The sequence below is a fragment of the Papaver somniferum genome, chromosome 2 (genome assembly GCF_003573695.1).
Source record: "Papaver somniferum cultivar HN1 chromosome 2, ASM357369v1, whole genome shotgun sequence".
Lineage (NCBI taxonomy): Eukaryota > Viridiplantae > Streptophyta > Magnoliopsida > Ranunculales > Papaveraceae > Papaver > Papaver somniferum.
The window spans coordinates 37,352,294-37,360,838 of record NC_039359.1 but is presented as its reverse complement, the minus strand read 5'-3'; the positions used below and the strand labels follow the sequence as shown (position 1 = coordinate 37,360,838).

At 36.2% G+C, this 8,545-nt stretch overlaps 1 long non-coding RNA gene across 1 annotated transcript; it reads left to right on the top strand.

Moving 5' to 3' along the window:
• Nucleotides 1-667: 667 nt before the first annotated feature.
• LOC113347388 lies at nt 668-7,883 on the top strand. The gene is made up of 3 exons (XR_003358946.1): nt 668-2,130; nt 2,712-2,793; nt 7,374-7,883. It is a non-coding gene; the product is annotated as an uncharacterized LOC113347388 (long non-coding RNA).
• The last annotated feature ends 662 nt before the right edge of the window (nt 7,884-8,545 follow it).

Here is an 8,545-nt window from a genome sequence, read left to right as displayed (position 1 = left end):
AACAATGTAATATTTATATCCTGATAGAGAAGAAACTGGAGATGGTCCCCACACATCACAACGAAGAAGTGAGAGTGGTGTAAGAGAATGCGAGGATAAAACAAAAGGTAATTTCTTCCTCTTAGATAGATGACATGAATCATACATATAATAGGAGGAGGGAGAGTTTAAAACAAGATAGAAATTATGCAATAACTGAACAATGTTGGTGGCTGGGTGCCCCAACCTTTCATGCCATAAATCAGCAGAAGCAGAAACAAGAGAGACATATCCATGATAAGATAAAGAGAAAGTTTGCAAATGAGAAATAAGATATAAATTATTGACCATTACAAGGACCCGCAAGCTCGTCAACTCCATTAGACTAGTCAAAAGACGTATTAGCCGATATTAACTCGATTAGTTTAACACAAACGTTAATTAATACAAACTAATCTAACAATGATCTAGATACGAAACTAGTTTCGTTAAATAGGGAACGAAAAGTTACGAGATGGACTACTTGAACGTGTCATTCGGACACCGAACAAAGAAGATATCACTTGAAATGCATGAAGGATAAAATAGTAATCTTGGATACTAATCCTTGTGACTGCACGTGTCAAAGCAAGTGGGTGACTCATAAGATTGGGTCGGCCTTATCTCCTCAACGAGAGGATAACTCTCTTCTTTTACTCTTCTCTTTCATTCATCTTCTTCTGTCTTCTATTTCTTTCTTCATCTGTTCTTCTTCGTTTTCTCCTCTGTCCGTAGGCTTTGGTGATTTGAGGGGTGATATGATGGTTCTGTGATCTGTAGAAGGTGGGGAAGATCTTTCAGTAGTCGGTGGTGATGGTGGTGGTGTCCGTAATCGATTTAGAATTGAAGGAGGAAGCTAATTAGTAAGAGTAGAATTAGGGTTTCTCTGAGAGTTGTGTAGAAGATCGATTGATAATGAATAAGATGGAATTAAAGATGGGTTTTGTGTATTGTACGCAAAAGAGAGGATTTAGTATCTGATTTTTTATTCACAGAGAGGAATTAGGGTTTATAAGGAATTCAGAGAAGTTTTAGAATGAAAAATTGAAGGTAATTCTGAATAATTAAGGATGGGTTTGATAGAGTTTGAAGAAAAAGATATGCCGAATCCAGTCAAGTAAGAAGAAGGGTTGAATTGTATTTCTGGATTGGAAATTACTTTGACGTAATGGTACTCTCTGTAATCTCAGTAAAGTTATTTGGTTTTTATTTTGAAGTTGTGTAATTTATTTCATGGAATTGAGATGTTGTTGATATGAAGATGATGACGAATTTTGAACCATAGCTGCAGGTTATGGTTGAATTCTTGTGGTAGTATGTGTGTGGTGTGAGATGAGGTTGTAGGTGTTATGAATTATTTTTTGGTGAATGAGATAGTCCTACAGGGATTGAGCTTTAAGGACTGGTGTTGATTGCATGGAGTTATAGTGAACTGAATAATGGAATGGTGTTACAGAGTATGCATGAGAGGATAGTGTTAATGAAATTGCAGGACATGAGTGTGCCTTGGCTATGTTTGAAGTTGAGGTGTTTTTAGAGTCTGTTGAGTATTACAAAGTGGTTATGAGATGGGTATCATATGAAGTTTGGTTGTATCTGAATTATCTTGAGTTGCAGAGAATTGTAGATGATGCAAGAATTGATCTTTGTTTTAAGTTGGAAGTGTTGCTGGTGCTGAGCTGAGTTACAGGTAATGGTGTTTAACCGGTATTGTGTTGCTTTGAGTAAAGAAATTATAGTTGATGGAATTGTTGTAATGAGTAGTTGCGAAAGATGGATTACAGATATGTGCAATTGTAGAGGGGTTGCTTGTAAAGAAGATGATGTTGTTGTTGGAACTCAGTTGAGTGTGCTGATTTGCCTTAGCTGTAGTGTTGAACTGAACTCAGTTGAGTGGTATGTGGTTTGGGTTATAACTGATGGAGAGTGGATTGTAATTGCTGAATTTAAGTTACATAAGGGAACATTTGAGTTGTAGTGAAGAATAATGGTTATGCTTGATCTAGTTGAATGAGATAATCTGAGTTGGAGTGGGTCTGGATGTTGTGCTGGTAGGAGTAGATGTTTTATTGAAGCGGCAGTAGCTGTGAAAGCCTGCTTTTGCAAACCTAGGTAAGCTTAGATTACATTTGTATATAGATTTTGTAATTATAAATATGTTATGAAGTTGTTTGAGATGTTTGAGTTACTGCAATAGAGTTCTAAGTTAAAGCCTGTTAGTCATCCCAATCAGTTGTTTGACTTAGACGACTCAGTTAATCTGACTGAGTTGAATCGTTGTGACTCACCAAGTTTTCCTATCTTGACCCGAGTCGACTCAGTTGACCGATTCATGTTCGACTTTGACCTTGACTGTTGACATGACCATAGACGTTGACTGTTAGGTTGACCATTAGTAGATCCAATTGGACTGGGCCTTAGCCTAATGGGCCCGTTTAGTGGACTTAGGCTTATAGCCAGTTTTCTTAATGAACTTGTATTGGACCAGGTCTGAATTAACCTTCGACTTCCTTTACAAAGTTATAGATACTCATAAGACTTAGTTAATGGACTATAGAACCAAGGAGAAACCATAAATGGGCCTAAAATCATTAGATACTTCACTTAGTTTAACTGGAACTTGTATGAGATTATGTTATGAGCCTTGTATGAGCCTTTTGGCTATGATCTTAGATTGCTTGTTTGATTAACAGTTAGTCGATTAACAACGATCGATTCAAGGATGAACCATTGGATCGTGGATCTCGAGGTAGGCGTGGCTTGTCATCAAAAGAGGTGGGAACGCTTTTAACTCTTTTGAAACGATTATTGTTTCTTTTACAAAAATTTATGTTTACAAACTCATGCATTGTCTGTTCGGGCATTTTTTGTACTGTTTAGTTTGTATTATGATTGTTCTGTTGAATCTTGAATTTTTCCATGAATTGGAAAGGACCAGTAATGTTTTGTTATCAATATGAATTGTTATGAGAAATGAGAATTTCCACGTGTGGTATATAGGATACGCTCCTTCTTTTGTATCTACATGAATTCAGCTTTTATGCTTATTAGGTGTGGAAAAACCCGGCATCGATATAGCTATGTAGGTCTGGAAAAATCCGGCATCACTATTACATATTGTTTGAAGATGGAGTTTGTCCATATACATTGTTTGTGCATTTCTAGTGACTTAGTCACTTTGATTTTTGGGAAAACATGAATTGTTTTCCAAATCTTGCTCATGGTTTCTTTAAAGTTAAATGTTGTTCCTGCTGGGCACCCCTTCTAGGGATGATGTGCTCATCCTTTCCCACTATCGGTTTCAGAGACAAATCAGAGTTGCGCAGCGAAAGCTTCGAGGAGTTGACTCCGTTCATTAGTTAAGTTCTGCTATGTTTATTATGTTTATTCTATTTGCAAACAAAATGACTATTGTATATGTATCATTTGAGAGAAGTTCATGTATATATATTTCTGAGCGGGGTTAGTTTGGGTTAAGTTTTATTATAGCAGATTTCTTAATTGAATGCTTAAGTATTTGTTTTAGAATCGTAGTGCCTCTTTATTTAGTTAATCTCTTGGATTAGTCAGCTGCTACCTTAGGGGGCGCTACAATGTTGGTCTCAAAGCTCACTGTTAGATCTTATATGGGTGATAATAGGATTTGCGAGTGCCAGTTAGTGAACAAGAATAGTTTAGAACTGGGTTGGGTTGTGAGATAAATATTAATCACTAAAAACTATCAATAACTAAAAGGTTTGTTTGGTGTATTAATCTGTTTGCTTAGTTGTGTATATAATTTATGAAGTAAAATTTATCAGGATTACACCAGCTACGATACATGTTTAAAGATTAGTTAATCTTAATAATTACGATATATGTTTAGAGATTAGTTAATCTTAATAAGTTAATACTTAGTTAATCCAGTACTGGGGAATAGTGAAGGTTGTGTTCTCTCTGTTCGTAGGAAGGCATTATTGGGACTGGCCAACCTTGACAGGGCAACTGCATTCAGAGGTGACTGATCATAGATATTTAATCTGATTCTTTAGGAAACCAATAGATGTAAGTTCACTTAGACAGATTCGTAGGATTCTTCCTTGAAATTAGAGGAAAAAAAATAAATTATTTTATTGGAATAGAAATTAGTTTAAGAAACTTAGACTTCCCTATTTGATAGTTGAACCTTTGTAGAAATCCATATAGGTTTGTGCTTTGTTTTGTTATTGTTTGCGCTTAAACAAGGGATAGGATTTGTCTATAAGGTGGGGAGTTTTTGAAGACCAGAAGGTTGGTTTGATTTTCGAGGACGAAAATGTGTAATGTGAGGTGAATGTAAGGACCTGCAAGCTCGTCAACGCTATTAGACTAGTCAAGAGACGTATTAGCCGATATTAACTCGATTAGTTTAACACAAACGTTAATTAATAGAAACTAATCTAACAACGATCAAGATACGAAACTAGTTTCGTTAAATAAGGATCGAAAAATTACGAGATGAATTACTTGAACGTGTCATTCGGACACCGGGCAAAGAAGATATCACTTGAAATACATGAAGGGTAAAATAGTAATCTAGGATACTAATCCTTATGGCTGCACGTGTCAAAGCAAGTGGGTGACTCATAAGATTGGGTCGGCCTTATCTCCTCAACGAGAGGATAACTCTCTTCTTTTACTCTTCTCTTTCATTCATCTTCTTCTGTCTTCTTTTTCTTTCTTCATCAGTTCTTCTTCGTTTTCTTCTCTGTCCGTAGGATTTGGTGATTTGAGGGGTGAGATGATAGTTTTGTGATCTGTAGAAGGTGGGGAAGATCTTTCAGTAGTCGATGGTGATGGTGGTGGTGTCTGTAATCGATTTAGAATTGAAGGAGGAAGCTAATTAGTAAGAGTAGAATTAGGGTTTCTTTGAGAGTTGGGTAGAAGATCGATTGATGATGAATAAGATGGAATTAAAGATGGGTTTTGTGTATTGTACGCAAAAGAGAGGATTTAGTATCTGATTTTTTATTCACAAAGAGGAATTTGGGTTTATAAGGAATCCAGAGAAGTTTTAGAATAAGAAATTGAAGGTAATTCTGAATAATTAAGGATGGGTTTGATAGAGTTTGAAGAAAAAGATATGCCGAATCCAGTCAAGTAAGAAGAAAGGTTGAATTGTATTTCTGGATTGGAAATTACTTTGACGTAATGGTACTCTCTGTAATCTCAGTAAAGTTATTTGGTTTTTATTTTGAAGTTGTGTAATTTATTTCATGGAATTGAGATGTTGTTGATATGAAGATGATGACGAATTGTGAACCATAGCTGCAGGTTATGGTTGAATTCTTGTGGTAGTATGTGTGTGGTGTAAGATGAGGTTGTAGGTGTTATGAATTGTTTTTGGGTGAATGAGATAGTCCTACAGGGATTGAGCTTTAAGAACTGGTGTTGATTGCATGGAGTTATAGTGAACTGAATAATAGAATGGTTTTACAGAGTATGCATGAGAGGATAGTGTTAATGAAATTGTAGGACATGAGTGTGCCTTGGCTATGTTTGAAGTTGAGGTGTTTTTAGAGTCTGTTGAGTATCACAAAGTGGTTATGAGATGGGTATCATATGAAGTTTGGTTGTAGCTGAATTTTCTTGAGTTGCAGAGATTGTAGATGATGCAAGAATTGATCTTTGTTTTAAGTTGGAAGTGTTGTTGGTGCTGAGCTGAGTTGCAGGTAATGGTGTTTAACCGGTATTGTGTTGCTTTGAGTAAAGAAATTATAGTTGATGGAATTGTTGTAATGAGTAGTTGCAAAAGATGGATTACAGATATGTGCAATTGTAGAGGGGTTGCTTGTAAAGAAGGTGATGTTTCTATTGGAACTCAGTTGAGTGTACTGATTTTCCTTAGCTGTAGTGTTGAACTGAACTCAGTTGAGTGGTCTGTGGTTTGGGTTATAACTGATGAAGAGTGGATTGTAATTGCTGAATTTCAGTTACATAAGGGAACATTTGAGTTGTAGTGAAGAATAATGGTTATGCTTAATCCAGTTGAATGAGATAATCTGAGTTGGAGTTGGTCTGGATGTTGTGCTGGTAGGAGTAGATATTTTATTGAAGCGGGAGTAGCTTGTGAAAGCCTGCTTTTGCAAACCAAGGTAAGCTTAGCTTACATTTGTATATAGATTTTGTAATTATAAATATGTTATGAAGTTATTTGAGATGTTTGAGTTACTGCAATAGAGTTCTAAGTTAAAGCCTGTTAGTCATCCCAAACAGTTGTTTGACTTAGCCGACTCAGTTAGTCTGACTGAGTTGAATCGTTGTGACTCACCGAGTTTTCCTATCTTGACCCGAGTCGACTCATTTGACCGATTCCTGTTTGACTTTGACCTTGACTGTTGACCTGACCATAGACATTGACTGTTAGGTTGACCGTTATTGACCATTAGTAGATCCAATTGGACTGGGCCTTAGCCTAATGGGCCTATTTAGTGGACGTAGACTTATAGCTAGTTTTCTTAATAAACTTGTATTGGACCATTGTGGTCTGAATTAACCTTTGACTTCCTTTACAAAGTTATAGATACTCATAAGACTTAGTTAATGGACTAACCTAATTGAATTAGTAAACTTAGGTGTGCTAAAGTTAGATAATGAAAAGGCGTGAAACCATAAATGGGCCTAAATCCATTAGATACTTCACTTAGTTTAATTGGAACTTGTATGAGATTATGTTATGAGCCTTGTATGAGCCTTTTGGCTATGCTCTTAGAGTGCTTGTTTGATTAACAGTTAGTCTATTAACAACGATCGATTCAAGGATGAACCACTGGATCGTGGATCTCGAGGTAGGCGTGGCTTGTCATCAAAAGAGGTGGGAATACTTTTAACTCTTTTGAAACCATTATTGTTTCTTTTACAAAAATTTATATTTACAAACTCATGCATTGTCTGTTCGGGCATTTTTGTACTGTTTAGTTTGTATTATGATTCTTCTATTGATTCTTGAATATTTCCATGAATTGGAAATGACCTGTAATGTTTTGTTATCAATATGAATTGTTATGAGAAATGAGAATATCCACGTGTGGTATATAGGATACGCTCCTCCATTTATATCTACATGAATTCAGCTTTTATGCTTATTAGGTGTGGAAAAACCCGGCATCGATATAGCTATGTAGGTGTGGAAAAACCCGGGATCACTATTATATATTGTTTGAAGAAGGAGTTTGTCCATATACATTGTTTGTGCATTTCCAGTGACTTAGTCACTTTGATTTTTGGGAAAACATGAATTTTTTTCCAAATCTTGCTCATGATTTCTTTAAAGTTAAATGTTGTTCCTGCTGGGCACCCCTTCTAGGGATGATGTGCTCACCCTTTCCCACTTTCAGTTTCAGAGACAAATCAGAGTTGAGCAGTGAAAGCTTCAAGGAGTTGACTCTGTTAATTAGTTAAGTTCTGCTATGTTTATTATGTTGTTTATTCTATTTGCAAACAAAATGACTATTGTATATGTATCATTTGAGAGAAGTTCATGTATATATATTTCTGAGCGGGGTTAGTTTGGGTTAAGTTTTTTTATAGCAGATTTCTTAATTGAATGCTTAAGTATTTGTTTTAGAATCGTAGTGCCTCTTTATTTAGTTAATCTGTTGGATTAGTCAGCTGCTAGCTTAGGGGCGCTACAACCATGCACCCTGAGCCAAAACAAGATGTGTGTGTAAATCCATATTCTCATAACCATAAGGATCAAATTTAAAAGAACATTTTTTATCTCTAGTGAACCTAACAACAGACAACAGATTATGCTTCATCTTTGGAACATGCAGAACATTCTTTAATGTGAAGGATGAAGTAGGTGTAGTCAAAGTTGAAGTACCAGTAAGTGAATAAGGTAAGGACTTATCATTGCCAACAATTACTTTCTCTTTGCCAGCATAAGGAGAAGAAGACTGTAACAATGACTGATCTCCCGTCATATGAGCTGTTGCACCAGAGTCAGATAGCCAATGAGAAGAAGGTGATGCGGATGGAGCATCAGTAACTGAGACATTGCTCATAACAAGACCACCAAATTCTTGGTCAACAGCAACAAGATTAGCAGATTGATCCATAACTGGAAATTCCTCCTCCTCAGAAGCAATATTAGCAGAATGATATTGCTTATTGTCAGATGCATATCTGTAATAACATCTGTTTGCAAAGTTTCCTAGACGTCTGCAAATCTGGCACTCAACATTAGAGTAATCTGGCATAGATCTTCTACCAGTAAAGTGAGCATGAGCATTAGAATAACCATAATTTCCACCATGGGAAGAATTACCACAGTTGGAAGAGGAACCAGATTGAAATTGACTATTTGAAAAGGTGTGATTAGCAGGCCTGGGTTTTCCTTTTCCACCACTATAGTTATTGTTATTTCTGCCATAAAAGGCTGCTGGATGTTGAGAGTCAAAAACCATAGCATTGTCTTGATCTTGCTCGAGTAACCACTGCTCATGATTAAGTAATCTTGGTTTTAACTCAGCAAATGTGAAAGGTGTTTCTCTATTATTGGCAGATA